Below are 27,775 nucleotides of genomic sequence, written 5' to 3' on the forward strand. Positions count from 1 at the left end.
TCCTCCTTTGTCCGCTGGTTTGATGACGATGTTGCGGTTGGTCTTGAGAGCGTTGATGGTGTTGCGTTGTGCTCGGGTGACATTCTGGACTGTCTTGTGAGTGCGGCTGATGGATCTGGCATTGACGCGTCTCCTGACAGCTTGAGCATACATGTCAAGCTTAGGGCAGCGACCCTCCGGAGGAGTCCAGTTTGACTCTTTCTTCTTCAGTTGCTGTACCGCGGATCCCTCTGTCTGCTGTTCCGGATCGTTGATTGTCTCATTGGGTCGTTGATTGTCTCATGCCCCGGAGCATGGTACATTGGCGAGATCATGCAGACACTGCGACAACGGATGAACGGACACCGCGCAACAATCGCCAGACAGGAGGGTTCCCTCCCAGTCGGGGAACACTTTAGCAGTCAAGGCATTCAGCCACCGATCTTCGGGTAAGCGTTCTCCAAGGCGGCCTTCGAGACACACGACAATGCAAAATCGTCGAGCAGAAATTGCTAGCCAAGTTCCGCACCCATGAGGACGGCCTCAACCGGGATCTTGGGTTCATGTCACGCTACACGTAACCCCACCAGCAAGGGGAAAAAAAAGTTATCTGTTTTTAATATTCTCTCTCTCTCTCTCTCTCTCTCTGCCTTTTGGGTCTCTTTCTCTCTGTCTGTATAATTTGACACAATGTGTATTCAGTATACTGGGACCTTCTGTTTTCCGTGGCTAACCTGTCTGAACACCAATGACACCTTTTGATTGGTGTGATGGTGTCCCAGCCTAATTTAAGATATGCGATTTGAGAAGCTCTCATTCACTACTCACCTGACGAAGGGGACAATCTCCGAAAGCTTGTGATTTTAAAATAAAATTGTTGGACTATAACCTGGTGTTGTAAGATTCCTTACATTTATCCCATTTAGCACAGTGGTAGTGCCACACAACACGGTGGATGGTTGTCCTCACTGTGAAGACGGGACTTCGTCTCCACAAGGACTGAGTGGTGGTCACATCCTACCAATACTGTCATGGACAGATGCATCTGCGACAGGTAGATTGGTGAGGATGAGGTCAAGTAGGTTTTTCCTTCGTGTTGGTTTGCTCACCACCTGTCGCAGGCCCATTCTGGCAGCTATGTCTTTCAGGACTTGGCCAGCAGTTGTGCTTCTGATCCACTCTTGGTGATGGACATTGAAGTCCCCCACTCAGAGTACATTCTGTGCCCTTGCTACCCTCAGTGCTTCTCAACATGGAGGAGGACTGATTCATCAGCTGAGGGAGGGCGGTGGGTGGTAATCAGCAGGAGGTTTCCTTGCCCATGTTTGACCTGATGCCATGAGATTTCATGGGGTCCAGACTCAATGTTGAGGACTCCCAGGGCCACTCCCACCTGACTGTATATCACTGTACCGCCACCTCTGGTGGGTCTGTCGTGTCCCACCGGCAGCACAGACCCAGGGATGATGATGGATGAGTCTGGGACATTGGCTGCAAGGTATGATTCTGTGAGTATGGCTCGGTCACGCTGTTGCTTGCCTAGTCTGTGGGACAACTCTCCCAATTTTGGCACAAGTCCGCAGATGGTAGAAAGGAGGACTTTGCAGGGTCGACTGGACTTGGTTTGCCTTTGTCTGGTGGTCCGTCCGGTTTTATTCTTATTATGACTTTTCGTAGCGAGATTGTACATCTGAGTGGCTTGCTCGGCCATTAAGAATCAACCACATGGCTGTGGTCTGGAGTCACATTTAGTCCAGACCAGGTAAAAACAGCAGGTCTCCTTCCCTAAAGATGGGTTTTTACAACAATCCAGTAGTTTCATGACCACCATTACTGACACTAGATTGTTTTAAATTCCAGATTTTATTTAATGAATTGAATTTAAATTCCCCAGCTACCATGGCAGGATTTGAACTCATGACTCCAGATGATTAGTCTAGGCTTTGGATTATTAGTCCAGTAACATAACCACTATGCTACCATACCCTCTCTAAAGCCTTCACATCTTTCCTAAAGTGCGGTGCCGAGTACTGGACACAATACTCCAGTTGTGGCCGAACCAGTGTTTTATAAAGGTTCATCATGACTTCCATACTTTTGTACTTTATGCCTCTATTTATAAAGCCCAGGACCACATATGCTTTTTTAACCACTTTCTCAACCTGCCCTGCCACCTCCAACAATTTGTACACATATACCCCCAGATCTCTGTTCCTGTACCCCTTTTAGAGGTGTGCCCTCTAATTTATATTGCCTCTCCTCATTCTTCCTACCGAAATGTATCACTGCATTTTTCTGCGTTAAATTTCAGCTGTCACGTGTCCGCTCATTCCACCAGTCTGTCCATATCCTCTTGAAGTCTATCACTATCCTCCTCACTGTTTACTACACTTCCAAGTTTTGTGTCATCTGCAAATTTTGAAATTGTGCCCTGTACACCCAAGTCCAAGTCATTAATATATATCAAGAAAAGCAGTGGTCCCAGCACTGTCCCCTGGGGAACACCACTGTACACCTCCCTCCAGTCCGAAAAACAACCGTTTACTACTACTCTCTGCTTCCTGACCCTTAGCCAAATCACCTTGAAGTAAGTTTTATTCAATTGTCAACTGTAGGATAAATATTATACCTAATAGATATAAGTGAACATTGGAACAGATTTTTAAAACATTTTTCTTCATTGTTGATCAGTGTGGGGGGAGTTTTCGCTTTTTTCCGCTAGTTTTACCCCCAGATTCCAACGCAATTGGCCAAACCAGCGCAAAAGATCGGGGCATTTTAAACATGAATTACACCCAAAAGCACTTTCTTTCGGGTTTTCGCGATCTTTCACACTTTAAGATTCAATTTGTCCGGATCACCCACAAAACTGGCCACGCCCCCAGGTTGACATTGCGAGTTCCATAGCATAGTAGGTACAGCACAGGAGGCCATTCGGCCCATCGTGCCTGTGCCAGCTCTTCAAAAGAGCTATCCAATTAGTCCCATTCCCCTGCTCTTTCCCCATAGCCCTGTAATTTTTTCCCTTCAAGTATTTATCCAATTTCCTTTTGAAAGTTACTATTGAATCTGCTTCCACCAACATTTCAGGCAGTGCATGCCAGATCATAACAACTCAATGCGTAAAAAAATGGTTCCACATGTTGCCTCTGGCTCTTTTGCCGATCACCTTAAATCCGTGTCCTTTGGTTACCGATCCTTCTGCCACTGGAAACAGTTTCTCCTTATTTACTCTGTCAAAACCATTCATGATTTTGAACACCTTGATTAAATCTCCCCTTATCCTTCTTTGTTCTAATATTGTTGAGGATTTAATTACATAGAATCTACAGTACAGAAACAGGCACCAAGTAAAGAAATTCTTCATTTGATCTGTTAGTAGCTATCTTATATTGATGACCCCTAATTCTAGACTAACCCACAAGTGGAAGCTTTCTCCACATCCACCCTATCGATTCCCTTCATAATTTTAAAGAATTCCATCAGGTCTCCTTTCCACAGGAAAAAAAGAGACCCAGCCTTTGCAATCTTTCCTGATAGTTGTATGGTTACAATTCTGGTAACATCCTTGTAAATCTTTTCGGCACTTTCTCCAGTGCTTCAATATCTTTTTTTGTAGTATAGAGACCAGAACTGTGCCCAGTACTCCAAGTGTGGTCCAACCAAGATTCTATAGAAATGTAACATTACCTCCTTGCTTTTGTATTCTATTCCTCTGGAAATTAACCCCATTCCTATGTTCCTATGTTGTATTCTATTCCTCTGGAAATTAACCCCAGTAATTTTTTGCACTCTTTATGGCCTTATCAACTTGCATTGCTACTTTTAGCGATTTATGTATCTGTATTCCCAGAACTTTGCTCCTCTATCCTATTTAGTTTCTTACCTTCCAAGGAATAAGTGCCCTCCTTATTCCTCCTACCAAAATGAACCACCTCACACTTTGCTATATTGAATTGCATTGGCCATTTATCCACCCACTCAGCAAGTATGTTAATGTCTTCCTGGATTTTGGTGCAGTCCTCCACATTATTAACGATAACCCCCAATTTGGTATCAACTACAAATTTTGACACCATACTTCCATTCCTGAGACCAAATCATTTATGTATATGTTTTGGTGCTCAGATTTATGAATCTAGTAATTTACTAACTGGTATTATACCTTTCTGTTCCCTTTCCCCATTTCGCCTTCCCAGTGATGGTGTGCCATTATGCCATGAACTTACCAGAGCTTGTAGGTTCATATGCCACAGGATAATCCAGTCAGATATTCTAGTGCAGAAAGAACTCACATTTATACAATGCTGTATAACATCCCAAAGCGTTTCACAGGCAATTGATTATTTTATTTTGTCACAGATACCTATTGCTGAGGGCATACTGCATTGTCGAAGGTGCTATGCTCGAGAAGAGACAGCAAACCAAGATGATATTTGCCTGTTCAAGTGGACGTTAAAAGATCACATCATGTGGGAAATTCTCCTGATGTCCTGGTCGGTATTCTTTATTGAAGCAACACAACCAAAATTGCTGCCACAGAATGGCTGCTGTGTTTGCCCACTGCACTCCAAAAGTAATCCAGTGTATGAAGCACATGATAAGGTGCTGGATCCAGTTATTCAAATTAAGAAACTGGAATTTAAAAATGCACCAAGGCTTTTTAGTATAATTCAAATAATCAGGAGTATAGACTGTATGGCTAAATCCATTCCTGAGAACATGCAAGTCTGGATATATGTAGATATGGATGCTGATATGCAAGATTCCCTGCGATTGTGGCCCACTTGTATAAGGAACACCCTGAAACTTGGACTGGTTGGGAGGTGGCCCCAAAGTGCCAATTGCGCCGGTTCAGGAAGGCTCTTCAAATTGCATTCATTTTCTTAGGTGCACTAGCACTAGTAGGCACGTTTTAAAAGTTTTTACATATAAAAAAATATTAAGTTTACTAAGAAACTGACTAGTGTACGCCAATGAAGCTAGTAAATGGTTCAGTATAGTTTTTTTTAAGTCATTTTCAGTGATTTTAAATCAGGTTGCTCACAGATGGAGGACTAGACACTTATTAAAAATGTATTTTTTTTTGTGATAAAACCATTTTCAGCTGTATTAATAAAACTGCATCAGGTTACCACTCTTAAATATATCAATGAATATTTTTTAATGGTTAGAAAAAAAGTAAACGATTGTGTTCTATTTCACTGCCCGATTGCTCTGGTTCATGGAAGATTTTATGTTTGTGATTATGCAAATACATTTTATCGGAAACTTGAACTGTAGCCTAACCAGCATAATTTTGGGCGTTTTTGGGAAGCAATTTCCCGATGGCACCCAAAGAGGAAATTCTACCCCTTTTTATGTAAGTGAGAATATAGGCAGATGAAGAAATTATCAACCAGGTCAGCAGAGAACATAGTAGGCAATCACTGTCTTTAGGTTATAACTGCAAGCATTATAGAGGCCACTATAAGGGGTGGGGTGGGGCTGGGGGCAGTGTAACTAGTTCACCTCCTTTAAAAAAATTCCTGCTTGTCTCAGTCTTGATAATTGCCCAGAGCAGCAAAAAAGTGCATACTTCTTACTGATTCCTGCTGTGTCTTGATTAATGCCCAGGTGTTAATTAGAAAACTTGTATTTCTGTCAATGACCAGTTAAACTCAGCTATTGAACCTTACTAACAATCTCGAGGCTGGTTCATGGTGCAGCTGTACAGTTGGATTGGTTTCAAATATCCAGCTGCTCTGAATTAGAACAGAACTGTTTAAACAGTGCAAATTAAATTACTTGGATGTCAGTTCAGAGACAGTTTAAAAATCCATTCAAGCGGCTAGAAGAACGCCCTATTTTTAAAGTCAGAGTGCTGCTTTTCAAATGTAAATGAAAGCTCTCCAGAGGTTAAACGTTATTGCTGTAATTAACACTGGATCGGAAGCAAACACCTTGTCAATCACTGTGATGGACACACCTCTGATGGCTTTTCCCTTCTATATCATTACTACAAAAGGTTAGCCTTTAACGCATATAAAGCTGACAAACAATTCACTTCACCAAGCACCTCGATGCTGCTTTCCTGCTGAGAGCATAAAATCCACAGTATTGAACTGCTGTTCAACCTTGGTCTCTGCTCCCCTGTCTTAAATTGGTGTGTCTCATGGAAAAGAAACGAGATAATATAATTTAAGACAGCTGAGCACTGATCAGAATTGACCCCAAACTAACAGAACATATTTTACACATGGAACCTGATTGTTACCACATATTCATTGGTTCAAATCATGTCTGTTAAATATACAGGAAGGCGATTTTCATTACTGCCAAGATGAAATCCTATTTTTCCTTATTGTGTCAGTGGGACGAATCAGATTAGAGAAGGCAACGGACTTTCTGAAATGTGCACCATTTTTCTCTGTTGAGTTGCTCCCTCATCTGTGGTTGATAAGACCCTTGATCATACCTGCCTCTGCTCTTACCCATTCTCCCTCCTTTCAAGACAACAGGATCTCTTCTCATCATCATACCTCATACCACTACCCTGCGCACCCACCGGATTATCTTTTCCAGAGAACTGATACTTCACCAAGCTCAATGCAACTCGAGGAGCAGTTTCTCAGCTTCCTCCTGGACACTCAATAGCTCTGTGGTCTGAACAGGAGAAATAGTTTTTCTTAAATTACATTATCAAAAACCTCTCAATTGAAGAAAAAAGCCTCAGTTTCTCTAGTTCATGAAATAAATTTTAAAAATATTTCAGAGGGGTCCAAGCTAGTCACAATTTATGGATCAAAAGTCTTGAATGACATTTTGATACAGAACTGAATCACAGTGAGCTAACTAGTCAGTACAGAAGCAGTCTTTGTACTCTCTGATATATTGGAACCTTGGATGCTTTCCAGATTCCTGTCACAAAGGTCAAAGGGAACATCTCCTCCAAAATTATTTTTATCTTGCATTATGAACTCCTCTTCCTCCACTCCAAATCATGGAATTGCCCGTGACAGGTCCTCCAACCCTTTATTTGTGGTTGTGCCTCTGTCTCAGCAGTGCCGTTGAGGGTAGATACCAAATGGAAGCCAGGTGTTTCCCCACTGCAAGGGAAAATCAAAAGGGAATATCACCCAGGCTATTCTCACACTTTCCAGTAACCAATCACAGAGCAGCATTGGCAGAGAACTTGAACTACGTTGTGTCCTTCTGCCAGCTCCGAGCAGCTTTGGCCTGGAGGGAAAGCCACCACCGAGCAGATTGGGCCCCAATATCAGCACAGTGTGAGGGGAGTTAAAATCAAGGCCTTGGTGTCAGCCTTGGCTCAATGGTAGCACTCTCGCCTCTGAACCAGAAGGTTGTGGGTTCAAGTCCCACTCCAGAGACCTGAGCACATAATCTAGGCTGATACTTCAACGCAGTATTGAGGGAGCACTGTACTGTTGGAGGAGCTGTCTTTCAGATGAGACATTAAACCAAGGCCTCATCTGCCCTCTCAGGTCGACATAAAAGATCCCATGGCGTTATTCAAAGAAGATCAGGGAAATTCTCCCCTGTGTCCTGGCCAAAATTTATCCCTCAACCAACATCATTACAGCAGATTCTCTGGTCATTGTTTCATTGCTGTTTGTGGGACCTTGCTGTGCACCCTACATTACAACAGTGACTACACTTCAAAAGTACTTCATTGTGGCTGCAAGAACAGAGCAGAAGCTGGATACTATGCTGAATGGCTCACCTCCTGACCCCCAAATCTTTGAACCATCTACAAGGCTCAAATCAAGAATGTGATGGAATACTCACCACCCACCTGGAGTGCAATATTCAAGAATCTCACCACCATCCAGAATAGAGCAATCTGCATAAGTAGTGCCCCCGCCACTCGATTCAATGTCCACCCTCTTTGCGCACTACATGTCACATCACGTTAATTCACAATAAATCCATCTCAGTTCTATTCCTACTTTCAAACCTACTCTGAGGTGAATTATTTATATTTCATTGTTGTTCAGAGCATTGATCAGATGAGATCACATGTCAGGAACCCATTGGATACAATATCTATCCAATGGTAAAGCTAACAGCCTAACAATTGTGACTGCATTGTTCATACTTTATTAGGCTGAGTTTGCCTACTAGGTAAATAAAGTATTCAATACATCTCCAGTGTGTATTGTTTCTCTGACAGGAAACAATCTCTGAAATAACACTGCTGTATAGTCTTTGCAGAGCCAATCACTATGACAACAAAGCCCAAATGTAACAATAGGAACTGAATCTGAATGTAACTCTGGTATTGATCTAAAATATCTTCTTTTTCTTTTAGTTTATTCCCCTTTCAAGAACTTGTTTCAAAACAAGCGTCATTTTTGATAGTTAGGGGTATCAAGGGATATGGAGCAAAGGTGGGAAAATGGAGTTGAGGTGCAGATCAGCCATGATCTAATTGAATGGCAGAGCAGGCCCGAGAGGCTGAATGACCTACTCCTGTTCCTATGTTCACGTTTGCATAAACAGAGTTATGGGCACTCGTGCAACACAACAGTGGAACAACTTATGAACAGTAATGGTCGTAACAAACTTCTGCTCTGAACACTTATGTGCCAAGGTTAAGCTCACTTGTTATTTAAATGTCACATCCATGGGACGTGTTTGGCATCCTCCATTTATTCCACATCACTAAACTGTGTTACATGGTACTAATTTTATTCAGCTATATTTATAATTTCTAACTCTCTCTAATGTGTAGTTTATGCATGTATTTCAACCAAGACATGTATTTTAACCTATTATAATTGTTTGTTATACAAGAGTAAAGATTTCTTCATAACCCTTGAATGTTGCCCTCAGCCAATAGAAAGTTTAACATCACTCTCCTACATTGTGCACTAAATAAATTGTTTTCCATAAAAGTGTCCCTATTGAATATGAATGAACACCTTTGTTGAGTTTATTATAGCTATAGTTTATGATGTCAGAAGTACAAGTTGTTATCACTCTCACTTTTGAACAGCAAACAAGCATTGAAGTAACTCATTAATTCTGCTTCACTTTGTCACTCTGAATGTAGGGATATTGCTGCCTTTTAACTTATTAAAAACTCACCTCTGAGGTGCTCCACCAAACCTGGGAGGCATAAATTTGAGACACCCTTTCACTTTTTTGCACTATTATAAACAGCAGTGCTGCTCAAAAGCCATGTGGCTCCCTACTCCTCCCTGTGCATAAAATAAATTGGTTCCACCATCGCCTGTATTGAATCTCCCCAGAGATTGTGGAGTTTGCTGGAGCAAAACATCTTACAAAGACTGTGCATGCATAAGCTGCAGTTGTGTGCACACAGAATTTTGTACACTTTTTTACTTCAATAACTTTTCAATTTATAAATGAGACAGTTTTAAACATCAGGAGGGTGAAAATCTGAATGATGAGACTGTTTTTTGAAGTGGTATGTAATATTGAGGGGTTATTAGATGCTGCACCAGATAATACATAAACCTGAGCTTTGACCCATGCAAAATATAAATCAAAGTGTGGTATATTGTGATATTGCTGCTGTGCAACAGGAATACTGCCAGAGTATGGTTAAATAGATTGTACAATAGACATGTTGCTAAATCATGCTAGACAGAAAAATATTGGCATACTCCACTACTATGTGATATGAATCTATCAGATTGTAACTGGCACTACTCCTCGCTACTTGACTACTGCTGTAAACGTGATATACCCAGATGTTTTCTGACCATGGTAGCATACAGACAACCTGCTGTATTGCAATGTAGCCATATTCAACTAGTTAAAAAGTGAAGAATGTAAATTTCAACTTGTGTTTCCTTGATGCTATGTTAGATATGCAAATTCTGCCTATGTGTATATGTAAAACCTTAATTTTCATCTAGGATAAAGGATTACTTTTGTGTCTGTTGTATAAACAGAATGTACAGTGGAGACTGATGGAATGCCAGCCCATCCCTCTGTTCCTATTACCCATCTCTATTTACATGTATCAGTATTTCAGTTGAAGTGCCAGGGACCACCGGGGCTTCTTGATTCAGTAACTATTGGGGAAAGATGTCCTCTGTTTGCTATTTGTAGAGACGTTGTAAGTATGTACATGAATAATATGATAAACAGTTCAATAAAAGGGTGAACTGAGGATATCTTCTCCTGAGTCACTCGAAGTACGCATCTTAATAATTACAACAGCAAAGTGATTATTTTACATCAGGAATTCCAGTTTAAAGAATACTGTGAATTAAAATCCATTCCCAAAGACTAAAGGAGGAGTGAGAGAGGAGAGAGCGAGCAGAGCGCGGGATCAGCGATCAAAGGAGTGAGAGAGGAAAGAGAGAGTGGGGAGAGAGTGGAGCGCGGGATCAGCGAAAAAAGGAGGAGCGAGAGAGGAGAGAGAGAGCAGAGCGCGGGTGGGGAGGGAGGTGAAAAAACACCTGAAATGACGTCAGCACTAGGGAAGGAGCCAATTGGTGAGTAGCTGGTGAGTGTTTTATTTAAAGTCTGTAAGTTTATTTTTGTTAAATTTAGTTAATAATATAATAAATTGAGGCACGGCAGGGCAGCTCAGACCCGTCGAATGCACGGCCTGTGCCATGTGGGAACTCCAGGATGCTTCCCGTGTCCTGGACAACCACAGGTGCAAGAAGTGTCGTCAGCTGGATTTCAGAGCTTGAGCAACAGTTGGCGTCACTGCAATGTATCCACGAGGTTAAGAGTTTCGTGGATAGCACGTTTCTTGAGTTGGTCACCCCACAGCTTAAGAGAGTGCAGGCAGAGAGGGACTGGTGATGCCAGACAGACAAGGAGGACCAGGCAGGTAGTGCAGGAGTCCCCTGAGGGTATCTCACTCTCTAACCAGTATTCAGTTCTGAATACTGATGGGGGAGAGGGTTCCTCTGGGGAATACAGCCAGAGCCAAGTCCACAGCACCATAGATGGCTCAGCTGTACGGGGCCGGGGGGGGGTGGGGGGTGGGGGGGCGGTGGGGGCGGGGGGAATAGTCAGGAGAGCAATAGTTATAGGGGATTCTATAGTTAGGGGAGCAGACAGGCATTTCTGTGGCCACAGATGTGATTCCAAGATTGTATGTTGCCTCCCTGGTGCCAGGGTCAAGGATGTCACCAAGCGGCTGCGGAACATTCTGGAGGGGGAAGGTGAACAGCCAGAGGTCATGGTCCATATTGGTACCAATGGCATAGGTAGAAAGAGGGATGAGGTCCTGCAGGCAGATTTTAAGGAATTAGGAAAGAGATTAATAAGCAGGACCTCAAAGGTAATAATCTCCAGATTACTCCCAGTGCCACGCGCTAGTGAGTATAGAAATAGGAAGATAGAGCAGATGAATGAAAGCTTAGCTGGAGAGATGATGCAGGAGGGTGGGCTTTAGATTCCTGGGGCATTGGGACCGGTTCTGGGAGAGGTAGGACATGTACAAGCCAGACGGGTTGCACCTCAACAGGGCCAGGACCAATATCCTCGTGGGGAGGTTTGCTAGTGCTGTTGGGAGGATTTAAACTAGCTTGGCAGGGTGTGGGAACCTGAGCATAGATTCAGAAGGGAGAGAAGCAAAGTTGAAAATGGAAAGCAGAAAATTAGTAAGCGAGTTTGGAAGGCAGAGGAAACAAAGGTTAGAAACTAGACATCAAAGGTGTTTGGCAGTGTTTAATTGTATACAGTTAAAGGAGTAAAGTGAATAAGGCAGATGAGCTAAGGGCACAGGTAGACATATGGAAGTACGATATCTTAGCTATTACAGAAATATGGCTTGAAGGGCAGGAATGGCAATTCAATGTGGTGGTCACAGATGAGCTGAGTGTTGATGGAGTGATAGCCCTTTCTGTTGATGAACAGTCCTGGCTCATGTGGAGGTGCTCATATTGCTATATGGGCGCAATCGAGTACACCCTGCACCCGTGGGAAGCCAGCCGTAGCGTGGAATCCCATTGTCCTCTCTGTCTGGTTGAGGTCATCCATGGGGAAGTTGACATAGTGCGAGGCCCTGCGAAACAAGCCGTCGGTGACCTGCCTTATGCACTTGTGTGCAGATGACTGAGAGACCCCAGCGATGTCCCCAGTGGCACCCTGGAACGATCCGGAGGCGAAGAAGTTGAGGGCAGTGGTGACTCTGACAGCAGGACAGGTAAGGAGATGCTGCTCGGCCCAGCCGGGAGCAGCTCAGCATGAAGGAGGCTGCAGATGTCTGAGACTACCTGGCGACTGACTCTGAGCCTCCGTACGTACTGCTCCTCAGAGAGGTCCAGGAAGCTAAGCCTCGGTCTGTAGACCCTGTGGCGAGGGTAGTGCCACCTGCGATGACGCTCTCTCTCTGTTGTTGCCCTCCGTGCTGTTGTGCAGGTGCCTGTGGTGCAGCACTGTGTTGTGGAGCTCCACATGGCGGAGGTGGACGACATGCCTGGCGAGGCTGGTGATGTTGCTAGTCATCGGATGAAGTGATGAATGTAGCTATGGCATCCCCCATCCTGACGGTGTGAGTTTGAGGGGGTCCGCAAAGTAGGTAAATGTGTTTGCGCAGCAGAGTTTAGGGTATAAATTAAGAATTTTGAGTGGAAAGACAAAGATGTTGCAGCCAAAACTTTGTCTCAAGTGACAGAGTGCCCTGCTGCAATAAATGAGGCTTTTCCCACACCTGTCAAATATTCCTTTGCATCTCCCACTGGCTGCTGGCTGAAACACGTCTGCTCCAACAGGGAGTGTTTCCCACAGCACGGGAAACACGCTGAGGATCCTTCAAAATTGCACCCCTGCCAAAATCTCCACTCAATGAGGTCTTTCAAGTACCTCGACTATCTGTCTAACTATCTAACGCAGCATCCCACTGGCTTTAATTGCCGATGGGAGTCCCGCATTCGGGAGCTGGGCACGCACCGAACGCGTCACCGAGGAAACCGGAGGTCAGCGGGTTGGAACCGGGCTCCGAACCCGCTCCAGGATTCCGCCATTTCAGGAGCTCCCCCCCCCGCCCCCAACGCACCCACTCGGCCATCCGAAAATCGGCCCCCAAGAGCTCAATACTGCAGAAAGCCTAGAGGAATCTAGAAAGTGCAGGGGTGAAATTAAAAAGGAAATTAGGAAAGGAAAGAGAGTGAATGCAAAAATACTGGCAAATAAAATTAAGGAAAACCCAAAAATGTTTTATAAATACATAAAGAGCAAGAAGATAACTAAGGAAAGAGTGGGGCCTATTAGAGACCAAAAAGGAAACTTATGTGTGGAGGCGGAAGATTGGGTACAGTTCTTAATGAATACTTTGTGTCTGTCTTCACAAAAGAGGGGGACGATGCAGAGATTGTTGTTAAGGAGGAGGAGTGTGAAATATTGGACGGATAAATATAGTGAGAGAGGAAATATTAAGGGGTTTAGCATCTTTGAAAGTAGATAAATCGCCAGGCCCAGATGACATTTGGGACAATTACATGGGTAAGATGGGTTTAGAGGGATATGGGCCAAGTGCAGGCAATTGGGACTAGCTTAGTGGTATAAACTGGGCGACATGGACATGTTGGGCCGAAGGGCCTGTTTCCATGTTGTAACTTCTATGATTCTATGATTCTATAAATGTATCCCAGGCCGCTAAGAGATGCAAGGGAGAAAATAGCGGAGGCTCTGATCATCATTTTCCAATCCTCCCTGTACACAGGCGTGGTGCTGGAGAATTGGAGGACTGCTAACGTTGGACCATTGTTTAAAAAGGGAGAAAGAGACAGACCGAGTAATTATAGGCCAGTCAGTCTAACCTCGGTGGTGGGCAAATTATTGGAATTGATTCTGAGGGACAGGATAGATCATCATTTAGAAAGGGACGGGTTAATCAAGGACAGTCAGCATGGATTTGTTAAGAGAAGGTCGTGTCTGTCTAACTTGATTGAATTTTTTGAACAGGTAACAAGGAGGGTCGATGAAGGTAATGCATTTGATGTAGTCTACATGGATTTAGCAAGACTTTTGACAAGGTCCCACATGACAGACTGCTCAAAAAAGTAAAAGCCTATGGGATCCAAGGGAAAGTGGCTAGTTGGATCCAAAATTGGCTCAGTGGCAGGAAGCAAAAGGTAATGGTTGACCAGTGTTTTTGCAACTGGAAGGCAGTTTCCAGTGGGGTTCCACAAGGCTCACTACTAGGTCCCTTGCTTTTTGTGGTATATATTAATGATTTGGACTTGAACGTGGGGGGGCTTGATCAACAAGTTTGCAGATGATAAAAAAATTGGCCGTGTGTTTTACAGTGAGGAAAAAACTTGTAGACTGCAGGAAGATATCAATGGACTGGTCAGGTGGGCAGAAAAGTGGCAAATGGAATTCAATCCAGATGAGGTAATGCATTTGGGGAAGGCAAACAAGGCAAGGGAGTACACAATAAATGGGAGGATACTGAGAGTGTAGAGGAACAAAAGGACCTTGGAGTGCATGTCCACAGATCCTTGAAGGTAGCAGGATAGGTAGATAAGGTGGTTAAAAAGGCATACAGGATACTTTCCTTTATTAGCTGAGGCATAGAGCAGAAGAGCAGGGAGATTATGCTAGAACAATATAAAACATTTGTTCGGCCACAGCTTGAGTACTGCGTACAGTTCTGGTCACCACATTACAGGAAAAATGTGATTGCACTGGAGAGGGTATAAAGGAGATTTACGAGGATGTTGCCAGAATTTTAGCTATGAGAAAAGGTCGGATAGGCTGGGGTTGTTTTCTTTGGAACAGAGGCTGAGGGGAGATCTAATTGAGGTATATAAAATTATGACGGGGCTAGATAGAGTGGATAGGGAGGACCTATTTCCCAGAGCAGAGGGGTCAGTGACCAGGGGGCATAGATTTAAAGTAATTGGTAGAAGGATTAGAGGGGTGCTGAGGAGAAATGTTTTCACCCAGAGGGTGGTGGGTGTCTGGAACTCACTGCCTGAAAGGGTGGTAGAGGCAGAAACCCTCAACTCATTTAAAAAGTACTAGGATGTGCACTTGAAGTGCCGTAACCTACAGGGCTATGGACTAAGTGCTGTAAAGTGGGATTAAGCTGGATAGCTCTTTTTCAGCCGGCACAGACACGATGGGCCGAATGGCCTCCTTCTGTACTGTAACTTTCTATAATTCTATGATTCACTGTTAACTAATTTTGATCCAATTTTCATTTTTCAGTTGTCTTTTTACATAACCCAATATGAATACATTGCATGAGGGAATACTGATTGAATGACTAAACAAATTCTTAATTGAATATATGACTTAATTTCTATAATATACAAAAGTATAAATATTATTTAGATATCATGTAATTGTAAATATGTTTTGAAAGCTGCAACGAACATTCACTATTCACTGGTAGGGGCATTTATTGTGGCAGACTTCTGTCCTTATCTGATTCTCAAATGTTCACATGGATTTTTTTTCACTTAAATGTGACAGCTTCATGTGCATCTTAAAACAGGTACAAGAGACTCCAGTGAATAGTTTGTTCTTAAAGCAGGAATTGTTTATTTCTAAATGAATGAAATTCTGTGTAACAGAGACGTGAAAGTAATTCACTCTGCAGATGTGAGTTAAGAGACAAGAAGATGAATTAAATGCTCAGTTACAAAGTTTTCCTTAAAATAAAATAGATTTTTTATTTTCCAACCCAGTCTGAGTGTCTGCAGTGACCCTGAGGCTTGCCTTCCCGATAAGATGGGTCTGTTGCTTGTATGTTACCAGTAGTCTATTCTGGGAATGTAGTGCATGGAGCAGTGCTGCAGAGCTACAAGGTCTGAACAGGGACTGACTACATGTAAGGATTGTCAAAAAAAGATGTTGGAAGCAACCTCTGGAAACATCAATCTTTTCACCTTCAGAAGAAAGAAAAACAGCTCCAATTAGTTTGGATTAAATCCTGTCACACGTGGAATGTGGATAGGGGTTGGTATTTGTTTTGTTTGTAATCTCTTTGGTGTCTCTGGCTTCAAGATTGGTGATCTGCCTTTTATCTGCCCATCCTCTCACCTCTAATTGACATGTGAGCCTAGCATTGGGACTGATGGCAGTTCCCTCCCCTCCCTTATACCCTGGTTTTAACAGGTCTGTTTATTAATATCAGGAGTATTAGAGTCAATTTACCGTTAAGCCCTGTTCTCCCTGTGTGGATGTTTTATGAATATGTGAGCAGTGATTCCTTTCTGCGTAATCCTGTCAATTACCATTGTGATTTAAATGTCCCTTATAAACTAGAAAGCCAATAAATTACTACAAAAATAGATTTTCAGCACTTAAGTGCCACAAACACAATTGAGAACAGCTTAGAAGCAGCGAAGTCAGTTTGAAACCTTGCGGCAGAACTTGCTCCTCAAATAACGGAGGAGCTCAACAGCGCTCCCTGTTTTTTATGGCAAATCGATGGAGCAGGTTCCCACATTTGCACATGCGCACTAAAACGCAGAAATCATGAACTTACTCCTATTGGTTCGCCGGCGATTTAACAGCTGCGAATTAAAGGGCCATCACACGCTGCAATCATTGAAATCATTGAAAAATCACAAATTTGCTCATCTGCCCAGCTGGAAAGTAACTAATTACGTCACCAAAAGGTACGCTTAAAAATACCAGGTCTAAACTAAGTTTTAACAGCCCGGCTATTCTTAATGACAGCCAAGCAACTAAAAGTTACATTTTAAAAATGTAGAGTCTCATATTACTCCTTATTTTAATAGTTTTTGGCCTTTAAAAAATGTTTTAAAAATTAAAAAATTACAATTTTTTAAAACTTTCCCATCTGTCTCTTTAATTTAATTCAATTATTTCTTTGGCTTTTTATTTAAAAAAATTAAATTTTTATTTACAATGATTCCCAGAATACTAACTTTAAATGAATGAAGTCTGCTTGCTTGCTTGTGGACGTGACTTCTCTTCCTGACAGATTTTGTGGGTGTGTCTTCTATTCTCACAAACTGTTCCATGCGCATCAACTCACTCTGCTCAGAGGCTGAGTTGATAGCGCACAATTTTTTAAAAGTTCAAAACCAAGCAAGTTGATGCCACCGAGCCCACAGGGAGTACATTCGTTAATTTAATTCGCAAGAGCTGCAGAGATCGTTGCCACACCACCCTGCGCAAGTTCTGGCCCCTTATCATTGTTCACCTATAAGGCAACCAAAGAAACCTGATTCAAAATCAGTCCGGCTGCATGTACTTAAGAGCTGATTGTTTCCAAACCCTAATTGTTATGGATTGCTGATGAAGTTCAAAACACAAAAGCTGACTGATTTCAGCAGCTGATCTTTCTGCTCGCAATATCACAGTACAAGTATCAAATGCCGCAAAATTATTGCTCACTCAAAAACCTGTTTAAAGTACAGCTAAGGTTGTCCAAGAAAGTAGATTCAGTATCCATCAAGCACTTCACCAGTGGCTGCAACTGTTGACTCTAATAGTACTCTAGTATAGTACTCACTTGCAGGAGAGGGGGTACTGCATCCACTTGCAGGTGGGTGGCTCTGAAGTCCATTTGCTGCAGGAGGTGAGAATCCACCAAGTATAGGAGGGAAGATAAAAGGGAATGGAGCTGCTGGATAACGACTCATATGGCTGCTAGCAATAGGCGTCCGACATGAGTGACTGCTGGTTGTCATAACAATTGTTTCTTGAAAACAGGATGTATATAGTCTGAGTACTCAGAAATGTTACTCAACACTGTCAAATGAATCCCAAAAAGTAGATGGAATGAAACTTCCAAGGCCTATGTTTGTGTTCCCAAAGGAGATATAGAACACCTTAGAAACAGGTTTTATCGCACTGCTTCTGGTTAACCGGAGACCATTAAACCACAAAACGTACCTTTTGTAGAGTTAACAGTCTGCTCGGGGAATGAAGGTTTTCCCTTTAAACTGCAAAAACAAAACAAAGAAATACAGATGTTAAGAAAGGAGGTCAGAAAATTATTACAAAATCATATAGGGTAACCCTAATGTATGTGTTTTTGAACTTATGATGCAATTTAAACCATTAGCACCTTTATAATAATGCACAGAGAATAAATGAAAGCTTAAGAGTGTGTTGTAAGCCAGTAACCTGTTCCAGAAGCTTGACTATCAAAAACCATGAGAGTGAAGATAATCCACAAACATTATTTGAGTGTGTTATAACTTGATAGTAATTTTTTCTAATAATAGCTCCATTTTCAGATTCCTTACCTTTTCTTAAGTTTTCAGTTGGAGTTTTATCGACATAACTTATACTTTATTTTACCACCACTAACTGCCCTCATTATGGCTGGCAAGTTTTTCTGTGCACCTGACAAGAAGGAGCAACGTTTTGCAATATTATTATGATAGCTCAAGAATATTATGTGAACATGCTGGCAAGAAGAAAGGGGTTACAGATAAATAATAATCTGTTTTACTGCGGTATTACACTTCTGCATGAAGTATAATGCATTTCATTCAGTTCATGTTGTAGAAAAGTAGAAATGTTGCATTCACCACATGAGTACCATCTCCTCAATTAGTCCTTTTTATCCATGTGCTTTGTGTAGTTAACCTTTATTATGTTCTAGAATTATCCTCCCCACAAAGAAAATATGATCAAATTTATTATTTATTATCTTCTACAGAATGGAACTTTTATGATATATTCATTCAGAAACTCACTTCAGTGAGTTCTGCAAATTGTTTAGGTGGGAGTCATCCTGCTTTCAGTAAAAAAATGATGACATGCTAAATTTGTTACTTGATGTCAGCTATTCAAATGTTTAATAAAAGTGATAGTACATACTTTAATGAGAGTGTCTACTGTACCTTTTAATTGTTCTCCCTATTGGATTACCTCAGTCCACACATTACCTACCTCCAGGACTCCATTAATACTGCTCTGAACTTGCTGGATTGAGGCCTGTGACAGCAATCTTAAGCTAATTCTCCACCTGATTTCCTCACCCTTTTTATGGGATGGCACCTAACCTCCACGTAAGGCCTTTTCACAGCAACACCTGACTGAGGTCAATGCTCTGTAGAGTGGGAAACTGGACTTGTGTCATACCACTTTATGGGGCAGGGAAGAGAAAAGAGGTTAAAATAAGTAAGTAAAATAAAGATGGTGGATTTTAAAAATAAATAACAAAACTTGTAAATCAGAAAGTGGCAGCAGAATGTTATAGTTCTTCACTAATTTCTATTGCCAGTAAACCATAGACAACGGGTTAAAGGTTTTTAAATATAGATGAGATCATTGTTCAACAATAGGAATACTGTGGTTATATGTTTTCCAACATATGCATTAAAAGGTCTAGGGTTCAAATGTTTGATTCAAATTCCAGCTCTTACCTGCCTGCTTATATTCCTATAGCTGTTTTCCAGTAAAATTGCACATTTTTATCAATATTTTCCATGTGCATAATAACAAATTATCATCTTATTTACATAGTAACAGCTATCATTTTAACTTTTGACTTCAGCTCATGCCAAAAACAGCTTGTGACATAGTAAACCCCCTATATACAGAAACGGGAGCAAAATTCATTTTCAGTAGCAGCACAAAAAGGACGATAGCGAATCGATAGCCTGTTTTTTTGATCCCACCTGATATTCTTTTGCACTGACTTCAAGGTTTTGCCCTACCACTGAAGTTGAATTTTGCCACCATGATGTTTAATTCTGGTGTTACAATTCTCCCATTTGTTCAACTGGTTAAAGCAGAGCCATGGTGAACCATCCTCCAGTAAGAAATCAATACCCAATAGATTTACAAGGATGATACCAGAACTAAGAGGTTATACCTATCAGGAAAGATTGAACAGGCTGGGGCTCTTTTCTCTAGAAAAGAGAAGACTGAGGGGGTGACCTGATAGAGGTCTTTAAGATTATGAAAGGGTTTGATAGTCTAGATGTAGAGAAAATGTTTCCACTTGTGGGGAAGACCACAACTAGGTGCCATAAATATAAGATAGTCACTAATAAATCCAATAGGGAATTCAGGAGAAACTTCTTTACCCTGAGAGTGGTTAGAATGTGGAACTGACTACCACAAGGAGTAGTTGAGGCGAATAGCATAGATACATTTAATGGGATGCTAGATAAACACATGAGAGAGAATGGAATAGAAGGTTATGCTGATAGGGTTAGATGAAGAGAGGTGGGAGGAGGCTTGTGTGGAGCCTACACACCGGCATAGACCATATGGGCCGAATGGCCAGTTTCTGTGCTGTACATTCTATGTAACTCTACCTTCAGGATAGGAGAAAAGTAGAAAAACTGACAGAAAAAGAAGAGAGAAAAAATAACATTGGCTTTATCCAATTCATGGATTAAACATTAAAGTCGACAATAACAATGACGAAAGATATTTGCTGTAGAGGCAAACTTTGAGGATTAGCGCACTCTTTCTGATGCACAGTAATAGCTTAAAGTGAAGGTGCATTCTGAGAGTGTTGAAATACTGGTCGACAACGCACTCTGTAATTTGTCCATCTGAATTTGTTTGGTCCATTACTTTGTAAAACAATAAAACATTTCTTTGCAGTTTTGAATTGAAATTGTGTTGTTCAATACTAGAAATAAATGTATTTGTAAGTACTTTGTCCAGTATTTTAACAAAAGCATTGCCTCATTGAGTGTTAAGACATGTATTAGTAATAGCACACTGCACGATTTTGACGCACTATTGCTTGGTTGTATAGGGGCAATGGCGGTCACTTGGTGTATCCACTGTTCACATTATTGTATATCTGATTTTGAAGACTACTCATTATTATCTGTAGATTTTCTTTATTAAAAAATCAGAAAATGGGCCAAGATCTAGACTTCAGACAGCACCAAGTCTGAAAAGAGTACAAGGCAAGAGGAGGTAAATCAGTAAGTAGTGATAAGATCATGACAAGCTTAGGTTTTAAAAGCATGAAGACTGTGGGAGGAAGTGAAGACTGATGTTATAAGCGCCACAGTTTTGAGGTCCTAAGATTGAACAATTACAGTGTTAGCCTGGCCTCTGAGCCTCTGAGTCAAAAAGTCATGAGTTCAAGCCCCACTCCAGGATAAGAACACATAATCTAGGCTGATGATTCAGTGTAGTTCTGAGGGAGTGCTGCCTTGTTAGAGGTGCTGTTGTTCCGATGCGACATTAAGCCAAGGACCCCGTCTGCCTATTTAGATGGATGTAAAAGATTTGAAGAAGAGCAGAGGACTTCTCGTAGTGTCCTGGCCAACATTTATCCTTCAACCAATACCACCAAAACAGATTGATGAGTCATTTATCTCACGGCTGTTTGTGAGATCCTGCTGTGTGCAAATTGCCTGTCACGTTTATCGACAACATCAATGACTATACTCCAAACCAAAATTAATATGCTGTGAAGCCCTTTGGATATCCTGAAGCTGTGAAAGGCACTATATAAGTGTAAATTCTTTCTTTACAGTCGGAGACTGACAAGCTGAGTTCCACCAAAACTTAACCAGGGTAAAAAAAAATTGGATAGAGCCTATTATTGGGCGGGGTAACGCGATCCACTATTACCCCGCACCCAATGGCTCCTGCGCAGGTAGGATGAGACTTTCGTGAACCTGAGGACTTACCTTCAAGCAGCGTTCCGAAGCAGCGTTCCGAATCAGCGTTGACACGAGGATTCAATGCAATTCGCACTTTCCACTAGCAGGGGGAGCCCCAATCTCTTAAAGGCAGATTGTCCTTAAAAATCTCTTAAAGGTAGCTGGTACCTGTTATTTGCTGAAAATAACAGTCTGCTGTCTGCATGGAGTCTGAACATCACACTTGCAAAACACAGATGCAGCTCCCGTCCCTATATTTACAAACTAATGAGTTATGTTGAAACATTGAATAAAGATTGCGCACTACTAAATCCCATCCTCCAATCTGCATGCCAGACCTGACCAAACTGCCGATCTGAGTTTGTCCCAGGTCTGCGAGAGTGCGTGCACCAAGGTTCTCTGCTATGTACTAGAGGCCTTGGTGCAAGAGGTGGACAGAAAGAGGGACATCCTATGTCTGCAGGGGGGTGGGGGGGAGGTCAACCGACCCTCAAGACATATACCTAAAAGGCAGCGGGGGACAAAGTCAATGCCAGGGGCACAGCATCATGAACATGGATGCAGTGCAGGAAGCAGATCAATGCTTTGACATGAGTGGTCAAGGTGAGTGAGGTCAACTGTTAAGTGGCATCTCCTACCAACTGCACCACTAGCCGCATCCATTGCACCACGCACTACACCCCCCCCCCCATCACCAACCTACCAACAAACTCTTTCCATCAGTACTCAACTCTTCCAATCTGATGCTTCCTCTCACCCTTACACATTACCGCTATTGCAAGCTGCCCACCCACAACTCACAGGCCACACACACTGGCAGCTATTCAACCATGACAGGCACATCACCCAGGCACACATCCCGCTTTCTTGCAGAAGGAGGCGCATATCTGGAGGCAGCAGGTGGCAGTGGCATTTAGCCTCTTGAGCCTGCTCCCCCATTCAATGAGATCATGGCGGACCTGTGACCTAACTCCACATACCCACCTTAGCCCCATATCCCTAATACACTTGGTTCACAGAAATCTATCAATCTCAGATTTAGAATTCACAATTGAGCCAGCATCAACTGACAGAAGAGCAGAAGAGCGTTCCAAACTTCTCCCACCCTTTGTGTGTAGAAGCATTTCCTAACTTCACTCCTGCACGTCCTGGCTCTAAATGTTGGGCTATGTCCCCGCGACCTAGTATTCAAGTATAGGAGACTTCCAAAAACAGTTACAAATGTCTCGGCTGCCAAAAGCAATAATCCAGCCACTAACCTGTAAATCCTGCATGGTCCCTTTAAATAGCACTGGTGGGGGGTCCTCTAGGCACTCTAAGACACATTCAGATGGCTGGGGTTAAGACTGTGTGTTGAGTTGAGCGTTAAGTCCCAAAATGGTGTCTACCACTTTAAATCAGCATTGCACACTGATTGTATCCATTTTCTCCTTACTTTACATGCTTCCGGCATTCGATGTTTGCGCATACACTAACTCCTTTACCAAGATGGTGTCCGGCACATGTCACACTGGAAACCTGTGTGCAACTAAGACGCCATCTTGGATGTTGGAGAGGCCATGTAGCGCCAAAACAATGGGCGTCACACAGCCCAATTTACCGCCCACTGCATTAAAAGTATGTTAAAAATGGTAAAAGTCCATATAACAGAATAATACATTGAAAATATTTCACACCACAACAACTAAGAGCTGATTTTCTGAGTTTGCATTACTAGTGGGACCTCGTCCGCTGGACATGCATATCAGGAAATTGTGGGGCTTAATTTACATGATTGGAAAATCGAGGGCAGCACACCCATGATTTCCCAATACGTGTGGCTGGTGGGCAAAACTCCCTACAGGCAACACAAACTGAGAAAATTAGTCCTCTAAAGCCTTAGTTAAAAACTCAAGACATCTGCATTACTTCATCTCCTAAAAGCTAAAATGTACAATCTTGGAATTATTTTGTGAACTGCTATCGCTTTTTGTGTACCCAATGGGCCCAATTATCGCACACCCGAGCGGGTGCGTTCGTGGCGGGGGGGGGGCTCCGAAAATCGGAGATTCCCGGGGCGGGTCCGGAGCCCGGCTCCAAACCGCCCACTTCCGGGTTCCCCAGTGACGCACTTACATGCGCGTGCAACCCCCACATGTGGGACTCCGGCCGACAATTAAAACCGGCGGGATGCCACTTAAGGTAATTATTTAGGTACTCCAGGTCGTTTACAGACCTGATTAACATGATATTTTAGGAGGGGTGGGACTTTCAAGTCAACTGGGACTGTTTCCCGTACTGGGGGAAACACTCCCAGTTGAAATGGACGTGTTGCAGCCATCAGCCTGTGGCAGCTGCAAAGGTCCATTTGACAGGTGGAGGGAGGGAGACCCTCACTCATTGCAGGAGGCCACTCTGTCACTTTGGACAAAGTTTGGCCTCCACCACCCTCCTCATAACAATAAAATTCACCAACTTGCACACTTACCCCGGTGTGCAGACACATTTACCTACCTTGCGGACCCCCTCAAACGTACATATTCCGGATGGGGGCCGCCGTAGCTGCAGTCATGACCTCCTCGGAGGACGAACAGCATCACCAGCCTCGCCGGCCATGCCGTCCACCTCTGACACGTGGAGCTCCACAAAACAGTGCTGTGATACATCCACCTGCACAGCAGGAGGGAGGGCAATGGCAGAGACAGATGCATCGCAGAAGGCACTACCCTCGCCACGGGGTCCACAGACCGAGGCTCAGTTTCCTGGACCTCTCTGAGCAGCAGTGCACATGGAGGCTCAGAGTCACTCGACATGTAGTCGTGGACATCTGCAGCCTCCTTCATGCCGAGCTGCTCCCGGCTGGCCCGAGCACCATTTTCTTACCTGTTGCTGTCAAAGTCACCACTGCCCTCAATAACTTCTCCTCCGCATCCTTCCAGGGTGCCACCGGGGACATCGCCGATGTCTCTCAGTTGTCTGCACAAAAGAGCCCTGCAAATAGACCGACACCGACTCTGCAGTGACACAATGGGTGGCATCAGTTGTGGGTCTTCATAGTGATCCTCAGGAAAGGGCATTATTGCAAAAACCAGACAAGATTCGCAAAGATGTGGCAGTAGTGGTGCCAATATAATATGTAATGCAAGTTGATCAGAATGTAAATATAAGTAAAAACCATGACAAACCCGCAAACACCCTTGTGCATCCCCTTCATGCTCACAACATGTTTGCCTTACGCTTCCTACTGCACATATGTGATGCATGCCCTGTGGCTGCAGCACAGTTAGTGGCAGGTTGAGTGAGGCTCACCGTGAAAGAGATGCATGAGAGGGTGAGTGTGAGATAGAGCCATGAGATTGTATGAGGATTGGGTTGAGTGGTAGTGATGGGATGAGTACTGGCGAGGTGAGTAAATGCAGGTAAGATAAGTATGAGCTTTGAGTGGGTGTGAGGAGTGATGTGATAGAGTATTGCTGGCAGTGCAGAAGGAGATGTGGGGTGGGGGCGGTGATGTGGCAGACGGAGTGTAGGGGAATGAGTAAGTCTACTCACTTCGGCTGACCTACTTAGGTCATTGAAGCGCCTCCTGCACTGTATGCAGGTGCATGATATGTTGGTGGTGCTGGTGACCTCCTCTGCTACCTCGAGCCAGGCCTTCTTGGTGGCAGAGGCAGGCCACTTCCTCCCACCCGCTGGGGAGAAGATCTCTGACCTCCCCCTCCTCCTCACCCCATCCAATATTACCTGAGTGAGGCATCATTAAACCTGGGAGCAGCCTTCCTCCTGGGCTGCTCCATGCTGTAATTTTGCCTATTTTCTGCAGCATCAGTCATTGGAAGACTGCCCCTTTAAATAGGACTCCTCCAGATGACAGCCTATGCTGCGCATGCGCAGTCCGCCCGCTGTGCAGCATTCGAGCGCGAAACCAGAAAGCAAAGGTAAGTACCTTCAATCAAGCTGCGATTGCGTGCGGAGCACCCCGATTTCACCAGGCGTGTTACCCACGCGCCCAGTCGACTCCCCGCTGCCAACCTGCCGCCCTCCTAATATCGGGCCCAATGTATCTAAACTGAAAACATTAACATGCAATTGTCTCATATATTTTGTTTATATCTGATTGATTGGAAATAAGATCTAAATGAATTTGCTTCCTCTCAGTTCAGAAGTCTGTATCACAATCTGCAGCCTGCATTACCCCTTTTGTGTCAGCCATGGCTCAGTGGTAGCATTCTCACCTTTGAGCCAGAAAGTTATTTGTTCAAGCCCCACTCCAGAGACTTGAGCTCTTAATCCAGGCTGACACTACAGTACAGTATTGAAAGAGTGCTGCATTGTCGGAGGTCAGATTTTTCAGATGAGACGTTAAACTGCGCATGCGCAGCGGGCGGACTGCGCATGCGCAGCATAGGCTGTCAGCTGGAGGAGTCCTATTTAAAGGGGCAGTCTTCCAGGTGGACATAAAAGGTCCCACGGCACTATTTCGAAGAAGAGCTGGGGAGTTCTCCCCAGTGTCCTGGACAATATTTATCCCTCAACCAACATCACTTATCTGGTCATTTATCACATTGTTGTTTGTGGGAGCTTGCTGTGTGCATATTGGCTGCCGTGTTTCCTACAATACAACAGTGACTACACTTCAAAAATACTTAATTGGCTGTAAAACACTTTTAGACATTCTGAGGTTGTGAAAGTCACTATACAAATGCAAGTGTTTCTTTCTTTTTTTTTCTCCATACAAAATGTAGTTCACCAGATCATCAAATTTATCACAGAATTTACAGCTCATCATGCCTGATAGATTTTTCATTTCTTAGGTTCTATGCCTCAGACCACTTCTGTTGGCGAGCCCTTGCTTTCTACTATCAGGAGTCCACCTTTATTACCTTTATTACTCAATATCTGAATGACTTGTAGCAAGCCCAGGTTTGAACAGATAACCTTCATTACTGAACTTTGGCTACTGGTTGTATTGCATGCTCTCATGTGGTCTTCCTCAATTCAGGAGGCAGTAGAATAAATACTTCACTACATCATGACTTGGGCTATAAAGTGCCAAACAGATTTATTAAACATTAAATGGATAAGTGCACAACAGCAGTAACATCAGTTACAGGTTTAACTATCTCTCCCGGAAGATCGCATCTGCTCTGCTAAACTGCATTGTGAAATGGACTAACACAAGGTTCCAACTTTCTGTGGTAGTTTGTGGCTGATCATCGACAAGAGTCTCTCTGGCTTACCTATTACTCTCTGATGGATTCAGATGGACTACTCAACTTGAACAAGGCTGGCTAAGGAATATTTTTTAATAACGACTGGGGCAAAGGAAATTTAAATATGTGTCTCATAAACTCCAAAAAGAGCTACCAGTTAAACATATACTCAAACAAAACCCACACGGAGCTTGCATTTGATTTGAATTGCTTGACAATTCCCTTGGATACCTCATCAGACATAATACTTTCCAGGATTTTGTGTATCAAAATAAGTTAGGCCATTTCCTGTGTCTGAAACTGGTTTTTAACCTTATATGTATCGTGACAGAAAGAAACCAATACCACGATACATCGCAGACAAAATTGTTTCATTTTTGTCAAAATATCTTTCTGAACATTAAATAATGCCTGGTACAGTCTCTTGAGGCAAGCACATCATTTGCAAAAGTAATGCGAATGACAAGTTCTTCTATGTTTGAACATGTACCAAACCTGAATCAATCTTCATAGAAAATACTGTGCAAATAAATGTACTATTGTGACAAGTGGCTGTAAGTTGAATTTTGCATGAACTCTTCTTCTTCAATGTGATCATTTATGTCTCTGGGGAAAAATTATTCAGTTGTCCATTCTATTATTGTAATATGACTCACTGGACAAAAAGGTGTTCTTAAATTATATAATAGTGGGAGACTGGTGCATTGGATTGACTCACCTCTGGATTTGATTAGGTAAGACTGTTGTAAGAAAATCTTTAGCTGTAAGGATTTATCTGGATTGCAGTCTCAACCCAGTTCCTAATGGGTGCAGATTTGCAGCACAAAATTGGCTATCCGAAAAAGTCGGTAGCTCATGCTGAGAATTGGTGTGAGAATTGGAATTATTCACACAAGGGTAGTAGGGTCACCGTTCTGAGGCTGGTGTTAAGGCATGTCGTTGGGTCTGCGTAAAAGGAGCTTTATTCTGTACTAACTATCCCATGCTAAACTTGACCTGGAAATGCTTGATGCTGTCAAAAATGAAAAAAAAAGTGTTCTGCACCCCAGCACTGATATACCCTTACCTTGCAAGCTGTTATTCAAT

The sequence above is a fragment of the Heptranchias perlo genome, chromosome 2 (genome assembly GCF_035084215.1).
Source record: "Heptranchias perlo isolate sHepPer1 chromosome 2, sHepPer1.hap1, whole genome shotgun sequence".
Lineage (NCBI taxonomy): Eukaryota > Metazoa > Chordata > Chondrichthyes > Hexanchiformes > Hexanchidae > Heptranchias > Heptranchias perlo.